The 12,119-nt window shown below is 41.2% G+C and overlaps 1 pseudogene; it reads left to right on the forward strand.

Moving 5' to 3' along the window:
- Positions 1-222: 222 nt before the first annotated feature.
- LOC141416123 (potassium channel subfamily K member 13-like) lies at positions 223-10,933 on the forward strand (annotated as a pseudogene).
- Positions 10,934-12,119: the final 1,186 nt, after the last annotated feature.

Here is a 12,119-nt window from a genome sequence, read left to right on the forward strand (position 1 = left end):
CAACGTTAAGAAGTCCAAGGCAGGGGTAGGGATGGACGGGGCGTGTGTGGGGAGAACAGTGGCGACAAAGCGGATTCGAAATCAGGAGTCAAGGCGGACGTGGGCAACTGGCGCCACAGGAGCGGCCCAGGCATCCGCGCGGCCTGGGGCAGCGCCTGGCGGTCATGGACGAGCGGGCCGTGGGGCATCCAGGGGCAGGTTGAGCACCAGCTGAGCCGCGACTTCTCTGGCAGGTGGGCAACAGTCCGCGGGTGCCCATAGCTGTGTGGCTCCGGGGCTGCCCCCGGAGAACAGGCCATGGCCGGCCGGGGATGCAGCTGTGGCCCCGGGCACCTGAACGAGGACAATGCGCGGCTTCCTGCTGCTGGCGGTGCTCATCGTGCTCTACCTCCTGGGCGGCGCCGCGGTCTTCTCGGCGCTGGAGCTGGCGCACCAGCGCCTGGCCGCCTGGCCAAGCAGCGCTGGGAGGAGCACCTGGCCACCTTCAGCCGAGGCCACAACCTGATCCGCGAAGAGTTGCCAGGCTTCCTCCGCCACTATGAGGAAGCCACCGGGGCCGGGATCCGGGTGGATAATGTCCGGCCGCGCTGGGACTTCACCGGCGCCTTCTACTTCGTGGGTACCGTCGTGTCCACCATAGGTGAGTGAATTGGCGGGTCTCCTTGGGGTTGGGGAGGGTCCACTTCCCCCACCGGGACAGGATTGGGCCTCTCTCAGACTTTCCCTCATCCACCTGGGCACCTCCTTGCTCCACCAGATGAGCTGTCTGTTGCCTCCTTTCTTTGTTCTCTGTGCTGAGTGTTTTAATTAGGATGTGTCTGGAGATGTTTCTTATTTGGTCCTGACAGTTTGGTGTTCTGTAAGCTGCCTGCACCTGAGTGAGTCTCTTTTTCTGGAAGGTAGGGACGTTTTCAGCCATTATTCTATTGAATAGGTTGTCCTTGCCTTTAGTTTGTATCTCCTCTACTTATTGTACACCCATGACTCGTAGATTTGGTCTTTTCATGGTGTTCTAGATATCTTACATGTTCCATTCATATTTTGTTAGCATTCTTTTATGATCTTTACCGTTTGGTGTTATTTGTCTACTTGGTCTTCTGTTCTGATACTCCATTTCAATTTGTTCCTCTCTGGTCACCTAGATTTTGATTGAGATTTTTATTTGGGATATTAAATTGTTTATTTCAGATTGATTATTTTTCAGGGTTTCCATATCTTTATTGATTTCCTCTTTGATATCATGGATAGTCTTCTTAATTTCACTCATGTGTTTGTATTCTCTTTGAGTTCATTTAGTTGTTCAGATCCTCTTTGAGGTCAAATACTAGCTTTTGTGTTTCTTCTTTCAGGTTTTTAATTATTTTTACTATCTGATATCTCTTCTTTTATGCAGCTGGGTTTTTTTGGTGTTTTTTGTTTGTTTGTTTGTTTGTATATGCAGGCGTTTAGATCCTTAATGGTGGAATTGGCTTTTAATAGAGACCAGCTGTTTTGTTTAATTCTGTGTTGAGATTTATGCATCTGGATTTGTTCTGGTTATTTTCGGTTATGGTTTTAAACCCCTGTGTTTCCGTATTTGGGGTTTTGAGTTTTTTTCTCCTGGTGCTTCAGCAGTTTTCCTCAGAGAAGGGTATTGTTGAAATGTTACCCCTTGCAGGGTTCTTCTTGTGATGTTGATTACCACTTTTCTCCCTCAGTGAGGGAACTGAAGTTCACACTCATTGGTAGGGTTACAGAGACTCTCCCACAGTCACAGTGGGGAGCATTGGTTCTCTGTGCACTGTGGGAGCAGGCCTTGTAAGACCTGCAGAGGAACTTATTGACATTCAGTGAAGGACCTGGAATTTCAGCTCTTGAACAGGAGAGATGGGATCTCCTCTAGTGAGGCACAGTGTGATGAACTGGGCCTCTCTGCACCTTGGGGAACAGGCCTTCTGATGCCTCCTACAGAGTACCTGGTTACAACTTTCCTTTCCTCAGTGGAGAATCCAGTGTTCTCACTCTTTAATGGGGGAACAGGGTTTCTCCCACTGTCAGGCACTGGTGGGTATGTGAGCACCTTGGCAGGAAAGCCTCCTGACAGCTGCAGAGTCCAGATTGTCACTCAGTGGAGGAGCTGGGGTCCCAGTACTTAGACAGGGGAGACAGGACTCTCCTGCAGGCAAATGAGGTGGGAAGTGCTGAGCTTCTGTGCACTTTCGGGAAGCAGGCCTTCTGGTGCCACAGACTAAGTAACAGGTTACAGCTTTCCTCAACTCAGTGGGGAATCTGGCATTTTTGCTCTCTAATGGAGAAGCAAGGACTGTCCTGTGGTTGGACACAGTGGGAAATGCTTGGCCTTTTTGTGCCTTAGGGCAGCGGGTCTCCTGGCAAGCACAGAATGACAGATTACCACTAATTGGAGGAGCTGGGTTTCTGCTCTTTGATGGGGCAGTAGGAACTCTCTCATGGGAGGGCTTGGTGTTGAGAGTTCAGCCAATTGTCACAGAAATCCTCATCCGGACCTCTGTTCCCCTTCCAGGACCATTAGGACCTTTGTGTTGTTATGATGGGGTGAGGTCCCAATGAACTGGAAGTGACCCCTGCAGAACCCACATTTAAGTGGCTCTGTGGCCTAAAGTGACAAGCAAGCTTTCAAGAGCAGACTTGTCTAGTCTGGCACCCCATTCCCCCAACAGCCTCCAAGACCCCTGATGGCCGCTATTTTCCTTGCCATGCTTCACCCACAGCCATCCAGCAGTGCCACCTAGGCCAGTCTGTGTGGGGTGGGTGGGGTTCACCACCTCTGCTTCCAGGCTGGACCCTTCCGAGTGAGCAGCCCTATTCCTCAACCTGCTCTCTGCCTGAACTCCCCTTTGCACTTAATTGAGAATGAACTGATCAAATGTTGTGCAAATAACTTATCAGAGCAGTATCAAAACGGCAACATTCATACATGGGAATTCTTGTGTTTTTCATTTTGCCCTTTTGTATGACAGTGGGGTTTGAACTCAGAGCCTCAAGCTTGCTAGGCAGGCACTCTACCACTTGATGAGGCAGGTGTCTCCAGCCCCACATGAGGATTATGACTATTGATTCTAGTTACATTTTATGTAACGACTATGTGATTCTGGGCCAAAAGTTAATGGATTTAAAACAGTCAAATCGGGCATTATTTGTCCTGCTTCTTGTTTTTTTAATTTTTGGGGGCATAGGGGTTGATACTAGGGTTTGAACTCAGTGCCTCATACTCATTAGGCAAGCCACTCTCTCTACCACTTGAGCCACTCTGCCAGCCCTTTTTTTGTTGGATCTCAGGAACTATTTCCACTGGCTGAACTCAAACCATGATCCTCCTGATCTCTGCCTCCAGAGTAGCTAGAATTGTAGAAATGAGTCACTATCACCAATTGTACATCTGTGTTTCCAATACTTGAGAGGCTGAGACAGAAGAATTTCCTGAGCCCTTAAGTTCCAAGGAAAACATAACAAGAAATTTTTTTAGAAAGTAAGTAAAAATATATTTTCATGACATACTATATTTCATTCCCTTATGAGTGCAAAGTACCTTAGGTCTGTTCCACTTTTTTTGTATCCACTATATTTGTGATCTTCAATGTGCTGACCTTTCCATTTTATTCCCAAATTTTAGGCCCAAAAAACCATTATGCACTATTAGAATATTTGGAAAATTTATTAATTCTATATTTATGGCATACTGAGGCCCTGATGACTTATCAAAATATTCCCTTTCCAGCATGATGCCTGTGGCTCATGCTTGTAATCCTAGATACTCAGAAGGCAGAGATCAGGAGGATTGAAATACCCAGCACACAAACAGGGCTGGTGGAGTTGCTCAAGTGTTAGAGTGCTGGCCCAGCAAGCATGAGGCCCTGAGTTCAAACTCTAGTACCACAAAAAATTGAATTAAAAAAGTTCCTTTTCCATATCTTATATCACTGAACACCACTGATGACCAAGATACACTTGATCTGGTAGATGACTAAGCAAAAGATTGTTGTCACCTTGCCAGGTTACTGACAGTTTCACATATTACACCTCTATACAGATTCTTCTGGGAAAGGTGCATCAGAGCCCACTGTTCTTGGGTGAAGTTCACAGCCACATCATCAAAGGTCACTGCCTCCTAAAATATTACACATATTGCCTAGGTTCAGGAAAGCTGAGACAGACTTCCCTGGTTATCTATAATCAATTCATAACAAGTTCCCATGATTCTAGTGCTGTGAACATACTGTCACACTTGTGGAACAGGGTTCCATGAGGAACAAAATGAGCAGGAGAGGCTGTTTTCAGCAAATGATAATAATTGCACAGCAGTTCAACAAAAGATGATGATTTAAAGCAATGGGTTTTGGGCTTAGCCTCACACCATATTTACCTGGAGAGCTTTAAACAGTGTTGATTCCTACATCTCTGTATAGGGATTCTGATTTCAGTGATCACTGGAACTTGGTCTTGAAAGATTCCAAACATCTTCCTTGGAGATCCTAACGTTCAGTCAGGTATTAGGAACTCCTGCTGTGGGTTTAGAGGTGCATTAGCTGTGTATGACTTCCCTGTGTTTTCTATGGATTTTCCCTTTACAGCATCTCAATTTGGGTCTCAGAAAACAACTTTGCCTAGCTAAAATCAAAGAACAAATTCTGGATATTGTCAGATGTTTAGCTATGCTGCTGCAAAGGACAATGTATTCAGTGAACATATCATTTGCTTTTATGACACTTGCTGCCATAGTGTGATATTTCAGACACAGTAATTTGATTGTGTCTGTGCTGGAAAATATAAATAATCTACAACTACCAAAATGGATGGAAAGAATTTGCATACCTCTGGTGTGCTTTATGTATATTCTCAAATTTCTAGGGTGATTGGAAAATGTACTGTTGGCCTTTGACTTCCAAATTTAGTCCTTAGTCATTTCCCCAAGTTAGGCCAAGTCTTTCCAAAGTATTTCGTTAAGATCATTCCCATTGTTGAAGAATACTAGATGGACACAAATCCTACAGTTTTGAGTAAGTACTACGATCCATGACTTAAAAAAGCAAGGAAAGTTACATGAGTCTTGGTCCCATGGGTGTGTTTGGACTTTGGAGTCAGAGTTGATCCTGAGTCCTAGTATAGCTTAACTGCTTAATAGTTGTGGGACTTTGGACAAGTTCCTTGACTTGGACCAGTTGTGTAAATTTCACCCACAAAAAAGGCAGAATGCCAGTGACAGTAGCTCACACCTAGCTACTAGGGAGGCTGAGATCAGAAGGACAGAGGTTCGAGGTCAGCCCAAACAAAATAATTCATGAGATCCCCATCTCCAAAACAACTGCAGCAAAATGGACTGGAGGTGTGGCTGAAACCCTGGAGCACCTGTTTTACAAGTGCAAATCTGTGAGTTCAAACTCCAGTCCAAAAAAAGACAAAAAGAATGGAAAGAAAAGGCAGAATAATAATGAATACCAAAATTTCAGCAATTTTTTTATCCTTCTCTATACCATGACCTTGGCAATGTGCTTTAACTGCCCAATGAAAGGCAGAATGTTTTCCAGACTTGAATGTGGAATGGACTTCCATATTTTTTCTATTTTGTTAGGAATCTGCTTTCTCCATAGAATAAGCCCAGAGTCGCCTACCAGAGGATGAGTTGTCTTGGGGAGGAAAGAGAATCAGTGTGCTCAGGTTTAAAGCCAGCTTGCTCTCTGAACCTGAGATACTTTGTCAACCACCTGGCAACCACATACACCACAAGGAGCCTAGCTGTTATCATCATGATCTGCTGAGCAGCTAAACATGAACTAGTAAGTTTTATAGAGGTTTATTATCCAGTGATAATTAGCAATCCTATGGTAGGTAACACCCCAAGATTCAAAGACATATTGCTTAGCTCCATGGTAGACCACTTGCCTAGCATGGGCAGTGCCCTTGAGTTTGATTCTCAGATCTGGAAAAAATAACGCAGGGGAGAGTACTTTGTCTTTCCTCCATGTGAGGACATACTGAGAAGGCCACCATCTGGAAGCCATGAAACAGACCTCATTAGGAACTGAATCATCTGACACCTTGATGTTGAGCCTATAGAGCTGTAAGATACTAAATTTCCGTGTTTTAGCTACCTAGTCTGTAGTATTTCTTGATGGACAAGCAGTTTGATAGAACAGAAATACAAACTATCGCACACTAGTTTTGCCTGTTTCATTTCTTATAAGAACATTCAAATTAACATGTCAGCATCTAATAATGTGATGCTTTCATTAAGATAATGTTAAAGTATTTCACTGACATAGGGAGAATTGATGACTTGTTATGTAAAATTTTACAGTCCATGAATATAGTAGTCTTTATTTATTTAATTATCTTTTTGTATTCCTTTCCTTTCTCCCCTCTTATACTTACATATTTTTGTGGTTAAATGTATTGCTAGGTAATTTCCTTTTTGTTTTTTCTGTTGTGTGAATGTTCTCATATACATGAGCACTATGATATGTTATTTTAATAATAAATTTATTGAATCTTTCAATTTCTAATAATTTTCAGGAAATTGCGTTTCAGGTATAAGTTATATGTAGATTATAATCTTTCTCATTTTTGTTTTTCTGTCCACTTGACTTGGCTAATATCGCTCAGAAAGTGTTAAATACATATTTGATGTACCATTTTATCCTCCTGTTTCCCCTTTAACTGATCTGCTGCTCTTTGGGCAATGATGCACAGATTTCTTTTTTTAAGAAGGAATATATGGGTTGTTAGTGGAGTGGTTCAAGTGGTAGAGGGCTTTTCTACCAAGTGTGAGGCCCTGAGTTCAAACCCCAATACCACCAAAAGAAAAAGAAAGAATACCATGAATTCTGTTTTGTTGCTGGTCTTTAATACAAATGAGATATGGCAGTGAGTTTGAACTTAGGACCTGATGCTTGCTACGTAGGCACTCTACAATTTGACCGTGCCCTGGTCCTGCCCTGCCCCTTTTTTTTCAGATAGGGTCTTCTGGGTTTGTCCAACTGGCATACAGTTCTAGCCTTCTACCCATGCTTCCCATGTTGCTGGTAACTGGCATGTGCCACAACACCTGGGTTATTTTGTTGAAATGAGAACACTTAACTTTTTGCCAGGACTGCCCTGGAACCATGATCCTCCCAGTTTACTCCTACTAAGTTGGTGGATTACAAGTGTGAGCCATAGTGACCTGCAAAAATAGATTGTTTTAAAAAATGTATCTTTTCCAGTGTCTATGTGAATGCTCATATGATTTTGTCCATAGAGCTATGAGTACAATCACATATATTAATTGATTTCTTAATATTGAACTTTTTAATTATAAAAGTAGTTTTCAGTTCTCATAGTCTAGTGTTATTCTTCAGTACTGAATATTAGTGTTTCCTCAGACTCTGCAGTCATTTCGACTCTTTCAATCAAGTTCTTTGAGCCATTTCACTCACTCTGGCTCCAGCAGTGACTGAGGTTTGACTGCCTCTTAAATCTTTATCTTCACCTTAAATCCCCTTTCTGAATACTGGGCCATATCCAATGGCCAGTGGGCCAACCTCACATACTTGGTTACAGAAACCTCAAACACAATGTACCTAATATCATTTTAACGTCTGCCCATCATGCCAATCATACTTGCCCTTTATTCAAAATTACTTTATGTTCTGTTTCTACCTGCTTGTCAATAAATCCAATTATCACCTTAGGTATAAAAAACTAGTACAAAATTCTATTCTTTCCTCCTCTTTGGAGGTGCTGAGAATTGAATTTGGGGCCTCATGCTTGCTAGGCAGGTGCTATACCACTTGAGCCACACCACTAGTCCTTTAGCATTTTTTAGTCTGTTGTTCAGAGAGGGTCTCATTCTTTTGCTCAATAAACTATGATTCATATATCCCCACCTCCTAAGTAGCTGGTATTATAGGTATGGGCCACCATGCCCAGCTACTAGTATGAAATTCCATTCCTGCTTTTTCTTTTTCTTTTCTTTTTTTAACAGATAAATTTCTAATCATTTTCCTATTGATCTGTCACCTGATATAGATGGTCATGTTTTGCCTTGAATGCTTTCACTCTTACTCTCCTTTTACTCATTTGCCATTCTCCTTTCATGGGATGACTTTCAAAATGTGAATCTTGTCAAGTAACTTACCACTTTTTTTACTGGTACTGGAGTTGAACTCAGGTCTTTGCACTTGCTAGGCAGGCTCTCTACCACTTCAGCCATGCCCCAGTCCTTTTTGCTTTAGTTATTATTTTTGAGAGAGGATCTTGATTTTTTTCATAGGCCAGTCTCCTATTCACACTTCACCTACAGCTGAGATGCAAGCAGTAACCACCATGCCCAGTTATTGGTTGAGATAGGTTCTTGTTAACTTTTTGTCTACGCCAGTCTCCAGCTGCTATCTTCCTATCTCTGCCTCATGTAGATAAGAGTATAGGTATGACACACTGTGCCTGGTTTTATCACTTTTTACTGGCCTCATTTTTTATACCCTGTCAAGTGGGCTGTGTTCAGTTTTTGCTTTGACAGTTTTTTGTTATTGTTCTTTTTGGTGGTGGTACTGGGTTGTGAAATCTGGGCCTCACGCTTGTAAGGCAGGTGCTCTACCACTTGAGCCCCTCTGGCAGTCCTTTCTGTGTGTGTGTTGAGTATTTTCCAGATGGGGGTCTCACAAACGACTTGCCTGGGCTGGGTTTGAACCATGATCTCCTGATCTCTGCCTACTGAGTAGCTGGGATTACAGTTGTGATCCACTGGCAACTGACTGGTTTTGTTTTTGTATGTGTACGCTGGCATTTGAACTCAGAGTCTTGTGCTTTCTAGGAAAGCACACTACTACTCAAGCCACTACCTCAGCCCATTTTTTCTTTTATCAGTTATTTGGAGAAAGGGTCTTTTCTGTGGGCCAGACTGGCTTCCAACAGTGATTCTCCCACCTATGACCTCCCATAGGAGGCGACACTAACTTTTTGCCCTGGCTCTCCTGAAACCACCATCCTCCTGATTTTCACCTCCCAGGTTGATGGGATTATGAACATGAGGCACTGTGTTTGGCAGTTGTATTCAGTTTTGTTATTGTTGTTGTTGTTTTGTTTTTGGTGGGACTGCAGTTTGAACTCAAAGTGCTCTTCTTCTTGAGCTGCCCCTCTGGTCCACTTTACTCTGGTTATTTTGGAGATGAACTCTCCTAAACTGTTTCCCAGTCTGGTCTCAAGCCTTGATCCTCCCAATCTCAGATTCCCAGGTATCTAAGATTATTGGCTGGTGTCTGGCTTCTATTCAGTTTTGTGTGGTTCTCAGCAATTCTTTGAATTTAGAATGAAAACATAAGCGTACTTATGAATGTTCATTAATTTATAAGTAATTCACTAACAACATGGAATTTAAATCATTAGAATTAATTGGGCTAAGTATTTAAATATAATGTCAGCAGATTATGAGTTATGTAAATATGTAACTGCATATTCCCCCTACCCCCATGGATCATGGTATTAGTGTTTACACTCAGGTTCTTGTAAGAAATCTATTTTCTAACTGTGTTTGATGTAGTTAATTACTACATGAACTTCCTTCTTAGTACTGTCTCTGATGTATCGCACATGTTCTGGCAGATGGTTTTGATTTTCATTTCTTTCAGTAAATTAAAGTTGTCTTTTGATTTATTTCTTACCCATTCAAAATGCTGTTTAATTTCTATGTATTTGTACCATTTCCACTGTACCTGGTATTGTTCTAATTTTATTCCATTGGATCAGAGAAAGCACATGCTATAATTTCAATGTTTTTAAATTTGTTGAAAATTATTTTTTATCGTAATGTTTGGATTATCATTGATAATCTGTGCTGATTAAAAGATTGTTCATTCTCTTAGCTGTTGAATATCTTATATAAATGAAGGTTAGGTCCATTTGGTCTAAAATAAGGTTTTGCTGAAGCATTTTATTTTGTTTGAGTGATTTGTCCATTGAGGATCATGGTCATTGAAATTCCCATGTATTATTGTATTAGAATCTCCCTGTACTTTGTAGATCTAATAACATATATAATTGGGTGCTCTCAACATTGGGTAGTATTTGCTTAGTGAAGGCCCAAATGTATTAAAGGCTTAAACATTCCTGTTATTTTTGTCCTGTAAAAAGTATCACGTGGATTAGTTTAAAATAACCTGTCTTTTGGCTTAGAAATTTATTCTTCTGCCTGATTAATTCTGTTGAGTATTTCAGTTTTTTTGAAAAAACATTTCTCCTTTTTGGTGGGATTGGGATTTGAACTGTCAGTTTCACACTTGCAGACACTCTACCAGTTGAACACTGCCTCCCATCCATTTTGCTCTGGTTATTTTGGAGATGGAGTATCTTGAAACTTGCCCAGGCTGACCTTGAACTACACTCCACCTGATCTCATCTTCTGAAATATCTAGGATTATAGCTGTGAGTGACTGGAACTTGACTCTTTTTAAAATCTTCTATTTGAGTTGTTCACCTCCAGATTTCTGATTGGTTATTTTTATGATTTGTATCTCTCTGTCTCCAGCTCATTTCAGTAATTCTTTGACTACTATCCTGTAAATATTCTATAGCTTATTTTGTTTATTCCTGCAGGAAATCACAGTGAATGTGCATGGATATCATTCTACTCATAGGAAAAAATCACGAATGGGTACCAGTGTGGAAATAAACGTATTCCTTTTCCAATGTTGAACCAAGTTCACTGTTCAGAAGGCTATATAATTCATCACTGAGTGTGTATAATGACAAACTTATGTCAAATTTAGAAATTTTATTTAAAAATTTTCCTCCATTCAAACATCTACATTTTTTCCTCTGGCTGTAATAATTTATAAATCTATTCCTTTTCCAGGTGGAGGCCCCTCCCCCACCCAATGTTGCCATGGCAGACCTTGTGTCTTGTGTTGCAGTGATCCTCCTGCTTCAGAACCCAAGTCGGTGATGCTATAGGCATCTGATTGGTTATTGCCCAATGCAATAAATTCAAAATCCTTTTGTATGATATTCTGAAAAACAGTAAACATCACAGTATTCTCAGCAATAAATATGGGCAGTCTTACATCCCACATATTCAGATCCAAAAATCATAGTTCCATATTACATTTTTGAAAACTCAGTCATGGCAAAAATGATCAAGACCTTTTCCATGGCTTTATGGGGAATCATTATAGTTACACCTAGTAATGCAGGACTTTATATATGACTCCTCAGTGCTTATGGCCACACCTGTGCAGTTCCTGAGCAATGTTTAAGATGTATGAAGAGAGGGTAGAGCATGATTTTGACTGAGTAACATTTGCAGAATCATCTTCCCTAAGACATCAAATTGACAGCTATTCTCATATTAATACCTCCAAAGGGTTTTATGTAATCACGACTGGAAGCTCAAAAGACTCGTTCACTCTCTTAGCCATGAACTCACTAGCAGGCTCTGTTGGGTGGTATTAGTGTGATTTGCATATGTTGAACCACCCCTGCATCCCTGGGATGAAGCCAACTTGGTCATGGTGAATGATCTTTCTGATATGTACTTGGACTCCATTTGCCATTAGTTTGTTGAGGCTATTTCATCAATGTTCATTATGGAGATTCACCTGTAGTTCTCCTTTTCGGATGTGTCCTTGTCTGCTGTTGAGATGAATGTTATATTGACTTCACAGAATGAATTAGATGGTGTTATTTCCCTTTCTATTTCATGGAAAATTTAAGGAAAGGAGTGTTGGTACTTGTTCTTCTTTAAAGTTCTGGTAGGATTCAGCAGAGATTCTGTCAGGTCCTGGACTTTTCTTTTTTGGAGACCTTTATTTCTGCTTCAATTTCATTACATGTTGTAGATTTGTTTATGTGTTTAATATCCTCTTGGTTCAGTTTTTGATCATAAATACCTAGAAAGTTGTCCATTTCTTCAAGCTTTTCTAATTTATTTGAATATAGGTTCTCAAAGTAGTCCTTGATGATTCCCTGGATAGCCTTGGTGTTTGTTGTTAACTCCCACTTTTCATTTTAAATTTTACTAATTTCACACTTGTCTCCCCTCATTTTAGTCAGATTTGCTAGGGGCCTGTCAATCTTGTTTATGTTGTAAAGGAACCATCTTTTTGTTTCATTGATTCTTTGCACTTTTTTTG

Source organism: Castor canadensis, chromosome 14 (assembly GCF_047511655.1).
Source record: "Castor canadensis chromosome 14, mCasCan1.hap1v2, whole genome shotgun sequence".
NCBI classification, from domain to species: domain Eukaryota; kingdom Metazoa; phylum Chordata; class Mammalia; order Rodentia; family Castoridae; genus Castor; species Castor canadensis.